The sequence below is a fragment of the Gallus gallus genome, chromosome 6 (genome assembly GCF_016699485.2).
Source record: "Gallus gallus isolate bGalGal1 chromosome 6, bGalGal1.mat.broiler.GRCg7b, whole genome shotgun sequence".
NCBI lineage: Eukaryota > Metazoa > Chordata > Aves > Galliformes > Phasianidae > Gallus > Gallus gallus.
This window is the reverse complement of record NC_052537.1, coordinates 13,559,462-13,576,202: the sequence shown is the minus strand read 5'-3', so window position 1 is coordinate 13,576,202 and position 16,741 is coordinate 13,559,462. Positions and strand designations below refer to the sequence as shown.

At 38.4% G+C, this 16,741-nt stretch overlaps 1 long non-coding RNA gene across 8 annotated transcripts in view; it reads left to right on the top strand.

Annotated features, from left to right (window-relative positions):
* LOC101750098 overlaps positions 1-16,741 on the top strand; it is a 485,027-nt gene that overhangs the window by 309,362 nt on the left and 158,924 nt on the right. For all 8 annotated transcript variants that reach the window (XR_005860763.2, XR_006939548.1, XR_006939549.1 and 5 more), the window contains one exon: positions 13,517-13,649. This is a non-coding gene — a long non-coding RNA (uncharacterized LOC101750098). The remainder of the gene's footprint in view (positions 1-13,516; positions 13,650-16,741) is intronic.

The following is a 16,741-nucleotide window of genomic DNA, read 5'->3' as shown; positions in this document are numbered from 1 at the left end:
AGTCTGTTTACATAGTGTAGATGAAGTATGTATACAGGCATTTTTTTGCCTGATAGCTGAAAACTTTCCTTTGTTCTTTTGTGTTCTGTTGGACTGTAGATGCTAAGTATTAATTGTTTGAGAGGGGAATCAAATGTAATCTGATAGTTCAGAATCCAAGGTACAGATCCAGTGATTTAGTATTACACATTATACCATTAATGCAGCTCCACACCTCAGAAGATCTGTAGCTCCCAATTTGTAATTTTTCTTAAGTCTGGAATATACTAACCCAAACCTGTGTACATCTCAGAGCTCAGATTTTCAAGTTGCTCTGTTACTTACTAGCATTTTGTGAAGAAAAGGGCAAAGCAGTCTGGATAGTATAAAACACACACTTCACTACTGGAACTTTGCCCAGTGCTTCTATCAAACTCACTCAAGCCTTTTGGCATTAAAAATAGTTCAGCTTGTTTTCTTTTCTCTTTCTCTCTCTCTTTTCTTTTTTTCTAAATATTTCTCATGTCTCCTTAGAACCAGAAAATAGAAATGATGAAAGTACTAGGATGGATCTTTGCCACTACAATTTACATTAACTTACTTTGACTTGAGAAGGCCTGAAATATGTGGTCCCTGGATTTCCTCGGAATCAGATTTAACTCAGACTCATCTTTGCTAGAGAGTATGGCTGGTTTAATTAGGAGAAAAATTCTATGTTCATAAATGGGAGAGAAGGCAGTATTTGTACTTCTAGAAGTCTTAAGGCAGCTGCTGTTTTTCCAGAAGTAATTTTTCATTTGAAGGCTTACAAAGCAAGGCTCTAACTCTTCCACTTGCAGAGGAAACCTTGGAAAATGTTATTACCTATTGATAATAACCAATAGGTTTTTTTTTAAATAGCTCAAAAAGAACAACTGAGAAAAAATATCACCATCTTGAGACCTGAGTCAAGTTTTTAATATTTCAAATGTTTGGGACTGGCAGAAGGAGGGAGAGAAATCTACACAGGGGATGGGATTAAGTATGTCCCAGGTATCCACAGCCCTGAATGGCTGATTACTTCATCTAAATACATCTCTAAAGATCCCAAGTTGTGAAAGGATAATCATGTTGCAAGGGCACATCTCTATCCCATAGCACTGAAAAACTGCATTTTGTTCTACTTCCCATCTTTTAAAAATCAACCCAGGCATTTTTAGTAGTCGTGTACACTCTGCAGGTGAACACAACAATCTCAGGAAAACTTAGTCCTTTGTCTTTGCATGTCTCAGTTCTGTCTGCACAAAACACAGATAATAATCCTTTACATTTCTGGGCCTGTATTGTCTGTCTGCTTTTAATGCATAATAAATAAATTATGTTGATACTTTGTAACAAAATATAATTGTGACATTTTAGTAAGGATTGTGACTTTATTTTTTAAGAAACAGTATATCTTGTAATTCTTCTGAGACAAATAACCATGTATAAGTGTTACAAGGGCAGAGGGAATCACAACAGAGCTTGAACCATGTAGCTTAAATTGATCTGTATAACTCATGCCACAGAATATTTATTTTAGGTACTGTTTCCATAAGGTCCATAACTTTCAGTTCTATTTTGTTTGTTTCATAATCGTGTAAGTGAACATACTGAGAAATGACAGCACATCAACAGTGGAACCAAGAGTTCCATCTATAGTATATAAAAAGCTAATAAATGATTAGTGGATGTTTTAATAAATAATTATATGTTGTTTACAGAAGGGTCAAATGTGTCTGACAAGCAACTTTATTGTGTACTACTGATGTACAGACAACCATCTGCAACCACCTATAAAAGCTACAAAAACTACAGAGGCTTGCAATATGCATTAAAGAATTTATCAACCACAAATGTTAACCCTCTATAAACCATTTCAAATGGATTCTTAATGTGAATTGTGACTAAATGAAGTTCCAGATTCTCGTTTTAAGCTATTGGCTATGGACTTTCTTAATGTCAACGGTGAGTCTTTTTAGACTACCAGGTCATCCTAGATATAGTGCTGTTATTTTTTTTTTTGTGACTTCATGCCTTAAAATGGTTATCTGTGTACTGTCTGTCTTACTTGTTCCAGCTGTTTGGGAAGTGATGCTCCTACAAATAATATACAACATTCACAGCAGGAGGCTCTGTGATTTAATTACAAGCCCTTAATTATGTCTGTAAAATGTCAAGAGCAGTGGTTAACCACAAGCTCCACCATTATTTCTTCAAAACAACTGAAATGAACAGCTCATTTCAATACCACATGTAAGCTATGCAAGTCAAATATCCTGTGCTAAATGGTGGCTCTCTCTCCATCTCTGAATTCCACGTTTCTGCCCTGTTAGCAGGTCTGTGGCCCAGCACATGCAGAGGTAGAGCTCTGTGCCAGTCCAAGACATTCTATGGTTCTATGATGAAATAACCAAACATTTGAGGAATGAGTGGCTGGTTCAGGGCTCAGCACTGTTATTGCTGGTATTATGCGGGTGGTTAGCAGTAACGCAGGACAGCTTCCATCTTCCTGTACCAGCCCAGTGACCACTCCCAGGCAGAGTGGCCTCAAACCACCTCTTTCTGCAAGCAAGACCTTGTGGCGTGGCTGCTGCAATTAAACAAAACTCTTCTTCTTGAATGCAGAGACTTATGTTACTAGTTTTCGCTTCACAGTTACATTAGAGAAGCATCCTTTGCCAGGACTATGTTTCATCAGCACTGATGTGTATGAGCTGCACTGGGCTGAGTGCCTGTGCTCTGGGCTTCTTCCTGGCTGGGGCAGGCACTGTGAATTAGGAAATACTGGTTTTCTTAGTGTGATGCTTCTTTAATCCCACAAGGACTTCCTGTTATTTCATTATCTGTAGACTGAGGATGGCATTTGAGTTACCTTAAATTTTCTTGTTTGTATACTATTTCTGAAACAGCTTGAGGAGGGAAGAACAAGATTGTGGATTCTCTGACATAGATAGGGTTATCATGACTGAAACACCTTCTGTGTGTTTATTTATGTATGTTGAGTTGATATGTTGATTCAATTCCTACGATTCAGATATCAACATTATAGAAATTGTGATTGTGACTGACAGCAGCTAATGTGCTTTGGATTGTCAGCTATTGGAAGAAAGTGGATGGTAATCAAATGAATTGAAAAATTTGGTACTTAAATCTTTGCATTTTCACCATCTGGGTTTGCAGCAGACAAGATAACCTAATTTACAGGCTTGTTCTATGCACAGGACTTTTTCAATGAAAGGCTGGGACCAATTGTAGGTAGATTCCGATGTCTGATTGTCTGCACAACCTGAGATTTATGTTATCTTATTTAATATCACACTTTTTCCCCCCTGCTCTTTGCAGAACCAATTAAAAATGCAAAAATCTATTAGCTGTATTGGTACCATTTGTGTGTTTTTTATTCCACAGTTTTTGTTTGTTTGTTTGTTTGTTTGTTTTTTGTAGATAACTGTCATGTCTTATTTTTCTACTCTTCTTTTGCTACAGAAATGTTAACTTCAGTGCCTGGAGAGATTATTCCAAATTTAAAGCTTTCAGTTTTAAACCCAATTTTAAACATGAAAACAATGAACCCCCATCATGAAAGGATGGGTCTGCTTTTCTGACTTGCTCAACACCTTCTCCTCTCACATCTTAAAGGTAGCAAGTAGAGACAAGATTCACAGAACCTGTGTGGGACTTGAATGACACAGTGGTCTGTGCAGTCTCTCTGCACAGGTATGAATTTTGACCAAAGTACCGAGAATTTATTCAAATTCTTCCGCAGTTAGGACAGAGAGTCATCTGGAATTTACTCTGAGAGGAGGAAAATTGCATGCACAGCTAGTACATCGAGATAATTTTACTTTTAAAATGACAGTCACAGCTTACGTATTTGAGATAACAGATGCAGCACTGCCCTGCAGCAAAGCCTTACTCTGCATATCATGTGATTGTTATATTGGGAATATATCCTGCTTAAAAATAGGAATGTCTGCTGCACCAGTTTTGGTAGCAGAGAAGTAGAGGTCATTATTGATATATTTTTCATGCAGTTTTCAGTCAGTTTCAATAATTGAACCTACATGACTTGAACCCGCATGTCATACCCCTGTAAGCAGTGAGCATTAGCATATTCAACAAAAAAATCCTGATGAGTATTTGCACTGCATTGGCTCAGTAACACATTTGGAAACTGGCTGGAAGAGCGAGTCTGCCTGAAAGGATGGCTGTGTTTTGGCAGATGCCAATGTGTAAGCTGCCTTCAAAATTCCCATGGAACATCAGTGAAATGGAAGGTGCTAGTCTCGCTGTCCTGGCAAAACTGCAGCTGGGTGAATTGTGTCCTACATCTTTAAATTTCACTTGAAATGGACCTCAGGAATGAATGTAAGCTTAGTGATATTGTTTTTGTGAAAACAAGACTGACAATAGCAAATGTCCAAAATTTTTGTAAGATAGTTAAATTTCATTCTAAACGATCTTTATTCAGATATTTGTCTGGTCCAGAAGCATACCTAATATAGACTGAATTGGCATTGAGATAAAAATCACAGTTCGGTGTGACAAATGCTAGGCACTGCTCATTTCAGAGCTGCTTGTCTGCCACCAGTTATGCTGCCAGTTGCAGGGTTCAGCACTGCACCCACTCTGCCAGTACTGACACACTTATTTCTCTGAAGCAGGGGAAAAGGGCATAGTGGAAATGGTAATTTGCCTGCTCTGGTCCTTCTTGACTCTCAAAAATAAATGAAATCTCTTGTCCTATGTAAACAATTTCATTTTCTCACCTCATTTTAATTTACTACTGCTGCCTGGAAGTCAATAGGAAGTTTTCATGTGAAATGCAGAGAGCTCCTGAGCAGCTGAATACTATTTCCAAATTGGATTTAGTTTTAGAACTAATTGTTCTAAACGAGACTTGTGACTTTATGTCAGGACTGAGACACCTATGCTGCTTAATAGTGGAGCTTGGTCACTACTGCTTCTATTAAAGAAAAATTTTTAATAGTGGGAACTGATTTTAAGTATAAACGGGGGAAAAAAAGATTATCTATTGTATTTTTAAGACTTAGTTGTTAATAATAGGTAAATATTTCAGTACTACAGTTGAACAGAGGAGTGTAGGTAAGTGAAATTTAAACTAAATAAAAGGCCACAGCAAAACCTAGCTTGTGCAATCTGAAAAACTTGGGTTCTCTACTAACAATGCAGAAGGAATCAGACTAGTGAGGAGAGTGTTCTTTCTGAGCTTTCTGCCTACAGCACAGGGGTTGGAACTTGATTCTTGAGATCCCTTCCAACCCAAGCCATTCTGTGATTCTATGATTCAATTTCTCAGCAGTGCTCCCACACAGCTTACTGAAAACTAAGAAATGAAGAAATGTCATGTCAATTAATTCATAATTGTGGGCAATACTTCATCTTCTTTCCAGAACCTTTGCTGACATAAGTTCAGTTTGTTTAGCCAGCTTATATTTTAACATGCCTTCAAAAACTATACTGAATGACAGGTTTGGGAAGTTATCAGTCACCTGATAAAATAAAATTAAAAGAATCCAGTAGTCTTGAAAAACAGAATTTCTACCACCAACAGAACGAGATTTCCTTTCTTCTGCTGTCTTTGTAAAATTACCTCCCTCACTGTAGTGCAGCTACATCAGGAAAATATATATATATATATATTTGAAATGATACACTTGCTAGGATTTTTTTTTTCCCATTTCTTGCACCTAATTCCTCCTGGAACAGGCAGACTGAGCTGGAATGTTGCTTCTGAAATCCCAGGCCACCACAGGTGGACAGCAGGCACTAAAAATGACCAGTCTCACAATCCAGGGGCCAGAAAAAAAAGTGGATAGGACAAAACTTCACTAATTCACTCAAAAGCAAGGTCTTCTTCAGCTTAGTGTCTGATCCAAAATCTACCTGTGTCTCAGAAGTATTAAAATGGAATTTCAGATTCAGAATAGCAAGTATGACTGAGTGCTAGCAATTGTTGGGAAAAGACATAGCCAGGTGGTCTGGTAGAGCTGCTAATGCACAGTCTGTCTAGCAATAATCAATTTAGTTGCAAGATGAGCATTCCTAATTTCAGGATGAGAGACAAGGTGCCTCAGCCCCAGCTTGGCCAAAGAGTGCACTTTCCAAGCTAGGTTGAGCAGCTCTCAACTTCCAGGGAAACAAAGAGACTAAGGGCAGTCAGTGTCGTTTATGTGAGAAGGTGTAAAAAGAACTTACGTAGAGAAAAGGGATCTGGAGAAGGCTGTTTGCACTTTCTGAGCGTGGTTCATTACCTTAGAACAGTACACTTTTTAGCAGCTGTTCCATAAATTCCATCTTTTTCCCCACTGAATCTAAAGCTGTATAACAAGCATTGCAAATGGATGAAATAAGGAATAATAATTTTAAAAACATTCTTTATTTTCAGCCAATTATCTGGGATAATGGTACATAATAAGTAGGTAAATTCACCCTGCTGGTCTCCTGGATTGGGCCGGAGAACAGGCAAAACCTACATTACCTAAATTTGAATCAGGCAAATGGATATCACATTACTGAGCTGGACCTTCAGCCTAACCTGAACCTGTTGAGGTTTCAAACATTTTTTTCTCCCTCAAATTCATGCTTTGGTTTTAGGCTAAAGCAGAAATTGGTGAAATAAAAAATGATCAGGGAATGCCATTTGAGCATGTTTGAAGATGCAGAAACTGCCCCAAGTCTTCTCTTGGGAACTTGCTTCTGTAAGTTTAATTTCAGACCCTAATTTTCCTGCCTGCCTTTTCAAATCAAGCACCACCCTTCTCAAGGCTTCAGGAAAGCAAATAGGTTTGTGTGTTTGTTTGTTTGTTTGTTTACAGTCTTCATTTCTCCAGCAAATGGTAGCTTCAACAAATTGTTCAATCAAGAACAAAAGAAAGCCTGGTAATTATTTAAACAAAGTCTTTCCTTTTTCCCAGCAGTTAAAATTCTGGCATGCGGTGCTCGCTGTTTAACAGAGGAAAGTATCCAACTCCTCTTTCCTGCCTCTGTGTGGTCTGTCAGATCGTTATCTGGAGAAACGTGCATAGCAACTTGCTTCTCAGCCACTCTATGGACAACCCCTTGGGACGGATTAGATATATCCAAACCAGAGAGACTCTCCTGCATTGCTTTTCCCCTCCCATGTGACAGCTCTACTTTCTAAATACATGAAACTGTTCGAAGCAGGCTAGCTGGGGAGGCTGCTTTGATGTCCTGCCATCACACTGAGCTGTGGAAAGCCTTCTTGTTGTCTTATGTAGGGAGCAGTTGAGGATATCAAAGGAAGATGAGATGTTAAATTTTTATTGATGAATGTTTAATAGTCTGGGTTGTAAGCTGTCATGAGTAATGCAGCAAAAGGATTCATTCTGAATCTTGCTGTTTGCCATACAGTGCCTGAAAGTGATTAGTCTTTAAAGAGTACAAATCTTTATTTTTTTTTTCCAGCAATTTATTTTCTGCAGCAGATTAAAAGAAATCTATCATAATACTTAGAGAGAGTCAAGTGGGTGCATTAGGTTAATACACCAGTCTTACTCAGCTTGAGACCTGAGTTTGAATCGGGTTTACAGCAAAAAAGCAATGAATTTAGCACCATTTTCTGAAAGCCCACTAATGTGACAAGTTTGGCCACATCTCACTGGGTACAGGGTCACACATCTCAGGAGGTGCAACTTTATACCTCGTAAAACATGAAGTATGTTAATTGAGTAGTGTGCAGAACCTCTGGGCACAGTTCCAAGGACACAGCCAGAAGATTGCTGAGGAGTGATCTGTTGCCCTCCTCTCCCTGTGTCGTCAGGACAAAACCCACAAGCTCCATACTACCTCCCAGAACACCAGAATTTTAAAATAAAAATAAATGTAAGCATTTTAAGACCACTATTCTCTCCTCTCCGAGCTCCCTATTGAAAAACATTGAAAAAAATATGCTTAATATGATACCTAACACACACTTGGAAAATAAGCCTAATATGGGAAATTCTAAAGAACAGTGTGGGATGAATATCATGAAACTAAATCTTGTAACTAAATCCTTCTAAAGACACAGAGTGATCCATGCACATTCCTGGGACAGCAGAGTACATGAGGATCAAGAGAATGAGGGCGAAGGGAGGAGGTGAAATCCTTGCTGGAGATTGTGTGTCTGCTACATGTTTCTTTACCCTGTCAAGTAATTATGCACACATAGCATATGCCTGATAGGTCTGGGTGATGCTTGATAATGCTTCAGGAGACAAAAAGGTTTCGCATAGTAAACGTGAGTCATGAGCAAACTTTAGTTCAATGTGAGGTCCAGCAGTTCACAGCTATCATTTAAGACACTCAGTTTACAAAGTTTTAGTATACACAAATACAATTGTGAGAAAGATGCCAGATAAGACAGCCTTAGGTTCAGGCCTTCAGTACATTTTGTTGAACTCTGCTGAACATAGAAAATAGCTAGTATCATCCTTGAACTGCTCTGCCCTGTACAGAGTTTTCTGGATGATGAAAAAGGATGATTATCCTTCATGATTCCTAATCAGCCCTTGATCACAGCTAATTCAGTGTTTTTTGACAGCCTGAGAAGCATTTGGATGCTGTGAATCCATGTTTATCCACTGAGAATTGGAATAAGATACCACACTTATCCCCTCCTAGATTTTCAAGCAACCATCAGATAGGTAATGGGCTTTATTCACTACTGTCTGAGCAGGTGATGAAAAGCTTTCTCATTCTGAGGTCACATTAGTAACAGGTTAACCTTCTAAATACTGATGCTGTCACTATATTTTTTAAAAAGATCATTTTTGTCTTTCAACCATTATAAAAAAAGAGCATGAAACAAGTGTTGTTGATGAGATGTTTTAGAAAACATGTGTCTTGTCCTACACACCCACAATGTCTGGTTTGCACATTTTTACAAAAGCTGGGACAGTTTTTTGGTGTAAGCACCAAATCTTATTTAAAATCAATCTACACAGACACTTGGAATATTGTTATTACTAATAGGTATTGCTAACAAAAAGATATTTTCATAGTAATGCTTTCCACGTCCTTCCTCACAAAGACAACCATTGCCAAGTGGCTCTGATTTTTGAGAAAACAATTGGAAGTTAGAAAAAGGAAAAAAAGCACATCTTAGCCTGAAATTGTCTCCTTAGGATCTTTCTCAAGCACAGTGAGCAGCAGACAGCATACTTCTTGACAGAATAATTGAGCTTTTCCAAAAGATGTCAGATAAGGACATTCAAAAATTTTTGTTTCAAGAATTACTTTGGATTGAAAAGTATTTCAGATTGGAAAATATTTAAGCAGGTAGTCCCTAAAAAAATGTCTAATTTCACAAAAATCCTTAAAAACAAAGCAACAACAACAGCAACAACAAATTGCATGTTGTTATTGTTAGCTTGGTTAACTTATTTTGCTGTTCCCTTGAGTTGGATGCCCTGTCTGAGTGTGTCTCCCTGAGTGCTCAGGTCAGCCCAAGACTAACTCTGGCAAATGCAGTTCAGTGGCTCAGCAGTAGGGGAACCTGTAAGCACTGTGGCAGATTATGTCACAGTAGTAAAGCTTTTCTTTTGCAATGCCTCCTTCCTATGATTCTTAAATCTGTTTTTGTTCACTACCTGTCTTTCAGTTTTTTGGTTTATGGAGCTTAAAAAAATGCTTGTGACTTTCCTGCTGCTTTCCAGATAATTGGAAAATAATGTCCACTGCATATTCTTGAATGAGACTTGGGCTGTTGTTTCTTTTACCATTCAGGCTCTTTCTAAAGCTGTGGTGTCATCATATATTAGCTGGTGTATTACAGTTCACTCATACCACCTAGTGCAGCTGGTGAATATTTTATCTTATTCTAACTTTCCTTAAACCTTAAAACATTTTTAGAACATAGTTGCTAATACACATCAAGAGCATTCTTTTTCTCACCTGTCCAGTACAGCCAGTTATGACTGGGAAGCCCAAGGTGTGCAGGTGCTGAACTCATCTCAGAGTCTGAGCCCAGAGATTTTTATATGTTGCATATTGGTTACAACATTTTTCACAGTCTTTTTTGACTGTTGTATACAAATATCACTTATTTGTCAAGAACTTCTAAGTGATATACAAACAAGTAAATGCTTAGATCTTAGTATTTTAGTTATTAAATTCTGCTCAGGTTATTATTCGCAATATCTATGTATTAAACATCATGCAAGGTCATACAAAGTAAGCCAATAGCTAACCTTGATAGGTGAAAACAGCTCCCTTGCAAACACGTCCCAGAATGATCAATCGTCTCTGGCACTGCTCTTGTTTTAATGGTAGTGGGTTTGGTCCTCCAGAGAACTCTGAGTGTTGTCAAACAAGAAAGTGCTCATGAAAGCACTGCTGCAACTTCAAAGAGTAACTACTGGGCCCTGACTTGCTTGAGAATTTTCTCTTACTTTCTCCATTTTAACTCTGACCTTAAGTATAAATTATTGGTTAAAGGAGTCCACTGGACAATGTTGCCCCTTATCATCTGGTTGTTAAAAGTGAGCATTACTGATGGCTCCATGGGAGTTACTGAAAATACTCAACCATCTAGGAACTTATGAGGCTGTATTTCTATATTTAAAAACAGCAGTATGCTTTAGTTAGGTAGGAGTACTGTTTAAACCTTTTTGGTTTTGCTATATGGGTGTATGCTGAGCAAATTTTAACTGCACATATAACAATGCTTTTAAGCACTTTCTTAATTTAATGAAATAATTGATATGAATCTCTAGAGCAAAGTCTGATAACATTTTAGAAGTATGGGTGAGCCTTGAAATTAACTAGAAAAAAAAATGCCTAAAAGGAAAAGAATAATGTGGCAGTTTTTAGGTTACTGGAAGAATTTTCAACACCTTGTCTAAGTGTATGCCTGCAACTACAGCATGCAAAGAAGACCAACCTCAGGAGCTGCTATGTCTGACATAGCATGCATCTAAATTACTGTGTCTGAAGTCTGTACCATCTACAGGAAGAGCAAGTTTATAAGCTGGTATGAGGATTTCTCACTACTGTCAGTGAAACTATAGCTGGTTTTACCAAGTTTAGATTTCCTAGGGTGATCTAACAGCCTCTTCAATCAGCATCGCCTTGTCTTATAATGTTTGTCCAGCCTCCCTTAGACACATCCACAGCCCAGCTGGCTCTGGTCTTAGATTTGTAACAGGTGTGGTCTGGGTTTCGTAACTACTCACATTCATTTAGTAATTGCATATATATATATATCTAAAAAAAAAAAAAAAAAAAAGCAGAGAAATGCCTATGTTTTGAAGTAAGGAATTCTGCTGACACTACGGATTCTGAAAGCACAATGTGCTCGATGAAAGTACTTGAACCTTGAAATAGAAATATAGACCTCTTAATTAATCTCTCTGCTATTCTATAAAGAGCAAGGAAAACTAATACAGAGAATTTTCCTGCTAATTACAAATGGTATATGTGTGTGTTTGAGTGTGTGATGGGGAGGAGAATGTTGGACCAGGTCAACACAATATTACACTTCCTACGTAATTATGTAGGAGGGGTAGGTTTATTAGGCTGCAGCACGCCATTATTTGTGTGAGTGGAATTTTTATTGGAAAACTACCTTTTAACGTTGTTCTTTTTAAAGTTGTAGTGGAATACCTAGACTAAATCTGTTCTTTAATAAATCTATATATAGCCCTGCTCAGAATGTTGAAATTGCTTCCTTTTAAGGTAGTACTCTTAAGAGTAGGAAACATAATTAAGGGCATTATCTCCTTTGCTGTTTAGGTCACCATTTCCAGGCATTGCTTACACTCTTTCCTTTCATGATGTTTAGCTGTAGTATAAAATGGGCAATTTCTTGTTGCCTTTAAGCCACTCCTCCTGTTCTCCAAGTCAAGAGGGGCAGGTCAGTGAAAGAGGTCCCCTGGCTGCCCCTAGTTTGTGGGTCATCATTTAATCCTAATGGTTGCAGTGAGAGTGTCTACGGGTCTCTGCCAGTGATTGTTCCCTGAGCTGCAGTACCCTTGCAAATTCACACTTCATACCTTTAGGACATCTACATGAAGTAAATCCTATCTGCATAACACAGAGAAGCCTTTCGATGTCTGAGTTCTTTAAGCACTTTCAGCAAGGCTCTTCCAGCATTCACCTCTGCTTTACTCACCTGCCTAGTACATGCTTTCTGACATATAAAAGTTCCTGCCCGCTCCCATCCTTCATTTTTCTACACTGATTTCAGCTCCCAAAAAGGGCACTCAACAGATGTTTTTTCAGGAACATATGGGTGACCTGTACCACTGTCACAATCTATTCTCTTCCAGCCTGATGACTTTCATGACCCTGATGCAGTCAACTCAGACCTTCTTGGCAGTTTCTGAAAGGAAGTGATTTACTGAAAAGATGTGACAATATAGGCATCAATTACCATAACAAAGGCTGCATCAAGTAAAACCACTTTGCCCTGTGCCATGAGTCTGAATGACAGATGATGATGCAGTTTAGACTGAAACACAGAGGTCCTTTAACCTACCTGCTTTTGTGTAACCAGTATTTGGTTTAAGTCCAAATCCCATTTCTAATCTTTCCCTTTTTGAAAATAGAATGACCCTGAAAATTTGCTGGCATCCTGCTTTTACTGCTTATTTACTACGGAGGTTGTTCTGAGAAAGTAGAAAGGGTTTTGTCATAGGAAAATATTACTAGGAGAAGATAAAGCGAAGGACCTTTACTGAGAACTTCCAACTTAGAGCAGGCAGCCTCAGACACGAGGAAGCTCTGGCAGCCCTTCTGCAGAGGGATGACACACTTCCCCATCATTAATTGGTCCAGACTGACTGATTAACTGCCCTACTGGCTAAACAACTTCTACTTGGATGAGGTGCATGGTCTTCCTTAGGAGGAAAGATGGAGTACAGATGCTATGTAAAATGGAGATGGCCAGGCTATATTTCTTTGGGCTGGTGCACATCCTTCTGTGGGAGGAAGCTAACAGTCACAACAGTCTGCTAGGCGTTTAGGTATTCTTTTCCTGAGAAATATCAGGGTCGAAAGACAGGATAACCTGTTCTCTTTTGGTATCATGGTTTCAGTATACCTTCTATAGCGTCTAAAGGCACAGTCAGAACACGGCTTGGCAGGGTTAGTACCTCTTTAGTGTACTGGGGCCTGTAGGACTGGATGAAGCTCTGGCCAGGATATTGGAAGTTCTAAGAGCTATAGAACTGCTCCAACAGTATATACCCTGGAAATTAAAAGAGGAGAAACTCAGCACCTTTTTCTCTTTTAGCAAATTTGTGTCTGCCCTTCTTCTTCATCTTCTGAGCAGTGCTCTTTTACGAATCACATTTCACAATATTGGAATGCATCTGACTTTTCCGTCTTTTATCAGAATGTTTCACAGTCACAAATTTTGTGATCTATACATTCCTCAGGATAACAGTATTAAACAATCTAGGAGGAAAATGCAAGTTAATGTAATCTGCCTTGTGAATGAAATATTGGCAGAATGGGATGTATTGAGTCTTGCTTTTCTTCTGCCCCACAGGGGAAAGACTGAATTAATTCATCATTTTGCATAAGCATGGAAGAGACCATCACTAAAAAAGCTTAGAGGAAAGAGAACTAGAATGAAAGGACAAAATCATTTAAATCATTTGGGCTCATCTTCATAAAAAGAGGTAAAATTTCTTTTCATTGGTCTTCAGAGCACATAGATTTCATGCATGATTCCTCATCAACTCGTCTGCTGCACATAATTAAAAACTTTGTGTTTTGTTTTTTTTTTATATGACCTATATAACTCAATGAATGTTTTATGAAGAAGTATTTACAATGTTTTGGTATTTTCCTTCTGTCACATTTCCCTGTTCCCTTCCAAGGAAGCAACAGCTATTTAAATAAATGCATACACATCAGAGTAAGCTGGCCTCCAGACCAGCAATGGCAGCTGTTGCTGACCTAGCAGAGATCCACCAGAATCAAGAAACACATTCTTATGGAAAAGAAAGGGGAGTTAAGAAGTGGAAGGGATAAAAAAGCCACACCTGGCATTCCACTTGGAAAAAAAGAAAATAAAAGAAAAAGAAGAGAAAAAAATCCAACAATACCAGGTGTTCTTGTTATAATGAATAAATGGCAATGGAAGGAGTGCAGACAGGCTTCTGCAAGCAGGCAATCTGTGAATCCGGTCAGAGGAGGCAGCCTTTGTCCTGCAGTAGGACTCAGAGATGTCTGCTCCTCTAGCCTTCTCTTGAAACAAAGTGACCGTTACTGCTTTGTGATATTGCTTTACCAGCTACTGGATTGGGACAGAGAAATAAAATGATTAGTTATGCAGATGACATAGCTACACAGGGTGGCAGAAAGGATGATTCTTATTTGGGATATAATGTCAGAATCAATAAGTGAACATAAGATCTTGAACCTGGATTAGAGATGGCTTTTGCCTTTCATTTTGTGCCCCCACAAAACTTCATCAGCAACTACATGGTCCTAAGCAGATCTCTGAAAAGGGATTCTCAATACAGGGACTTGATTTTACACGATAAGCACGACTGTGCATAGAAAGACTGTCCCATTGTCCCTCCAAAACAGGACTGGGATACAGCCAGCTGTCCAGCTCACTGTCAGACTCATTTACCTTCCTACAAGTGAAAGATGAGCCAGTAACAACTATATGCCTGTATCAAAGTATTAAGAATGATTCATAAGCATATAAGATCCTGTGAAATATAAGGTTCATTATGTGGGAGAAAAGAAAATGGTTCTCAGATCTGAAAGGCTGGTGAGAAGAAGGCCTACTTCTTCATCAAGGATCAGGAAGATGTTTCAAGCTTAATGCAGCACCCATCAATCATTAGATGACTCTTTTGCTACCTTGGCAAGAGTTGACATCTAAGTGGCATACAGAGTCAAGCCAGGCAGGGACAACCACTGGGATGAGAATTAAAACTCCTTCCCCTATGAGCTGAAGTATAAGAAATGCTGTTAAAAAGGTAGGTGAGTAGGGATAAGGAAGACTTGGATCTGTATGGTGCCTCATGCAGGCTGTGATTAAGCCTGCAGCTGCTTGCCCAAGGGTCTCTTGTCATTGCACCTTGAGGCACAGGAGCCTATCTTGAAAGCACTGTTTCGGTAATATCAGTTGGATATAATGCTTGACAGGAAAGTCTCAGAATTTCATCTCAGTGTAGGTGGATCTGATTTCTGTGAATTTTTTGCTTTTCTGTTATGTGTGTTGTCACCCAAGTAAACATTTCTGTTATTTTAGGATAAATAAAGACTTGTCTTTACCTTTCCCTTGATCTGACTTGTAGCACCACAAACTCAGGGTAAGAGGGAAAAAAAACAACAAAGCATTAAGGTCTTGCTCTCCAATCTATCATTGTCAGTGGGAGTCTTTCTCTTCATGTAAAATGATTTCAGGATCAGGCCCTAAGCTGTTATGTCTCTGTATACAAACACGTTTCTGTGTGAATATGTGCTGACATGTGGATGCATATAATGCTTTGTGTATGTGTGCATATATGTGTGTATTTACATACACATTCTCACAAACAGAAATATATATTTAAGATTTACTGTTCTGGAAAATCTAGTGAATAATGTAAATGATTAAAGCAGATGCCTTGCAGAAAATATTGTTCAGACCTCCTCATTTAAATTCAGCCTCTTATTCACACTTGGTAATACACTCTGCTGTATGAATTATGGATTCCTGTTTTTATCTCTCACACTACACATGAATGTTTGATAAAGATTGTTTCCAATATTATATTTTGTCAAAATGCTCATCTAAAATTCAGTCAGAAATGCTTTCCAGTAATTATGCATTGACTTGCACTAAAAAAAAAAAAAAAAAAAAAAAAAGAAAGAAAAGAAATGAAGAAAAAGGGAAAAAAGAAAGCCAAATGATATTATCATTGTTTTTCCTGAATATTTGTGCTAAGTATGACTAAGAGACTGACAGGACTTGAAGACAGAATTCCTTATTTATCCTCCATCCAAATGGAGCCAAGGCAGTTACAGTATGTTTTTCACACTGCTCTACAAATGCGTCAGCCTCACTGCTTTGTCTTGTGAGGAAAAAGGCTGCTTTTATGCTAAATTATTCGTAATGACTTTGTGAAGTGGATTAATATCCAGAAGGAATCTGGATTCACACTGGAGAAATATCAAACAATATCTAATTTACCTCCTTGGGGAATCAGGATAGACTTATTATCTGGTTCCTAGGAAAAAAAAAGAAAAAGATGTGCTAGTGTCCATAATGATGTTTGTATTTATTTTCTTTTGCTGTTTATGAAATTGCATCTTCTGAGGAAAGAGTCTACAAGAGAAAAAAAATGTATTTTTCTCTTTTAGCAGGAAACCTATGTCATGACCTATAATGCTACCCAATCTTCCCCTTCTTTTGTGCAGGGTTATCTTCAATTTTAGCAGGCTGTGCTGGGGTCAGATGTCCAGAAGGGGATGTTTCTAGCTATATCTTCATTCACAAGGAGAGTACCACAGTGGGCATGCATTTGCAGCTTGGAGCAGTAGCTGTTAAGAACCTGTTAGTTACAGCATGTGACTGGGGAAGGAGCATTACCATGGATTACCTCTAGTCTAGTTTCATGACCCTCTGTCATGAACTGACATGCATAAGTATGCTGCTGGAGTGCCTTTCCCGCGTAGCGGCATTTGGGAGGAATCTAGTGCTCTCCAAGAGCCAACCACAGTGCAGTGAATGGGGAAACTAAAAGACTCACTTTAAAAGGATAAGCCC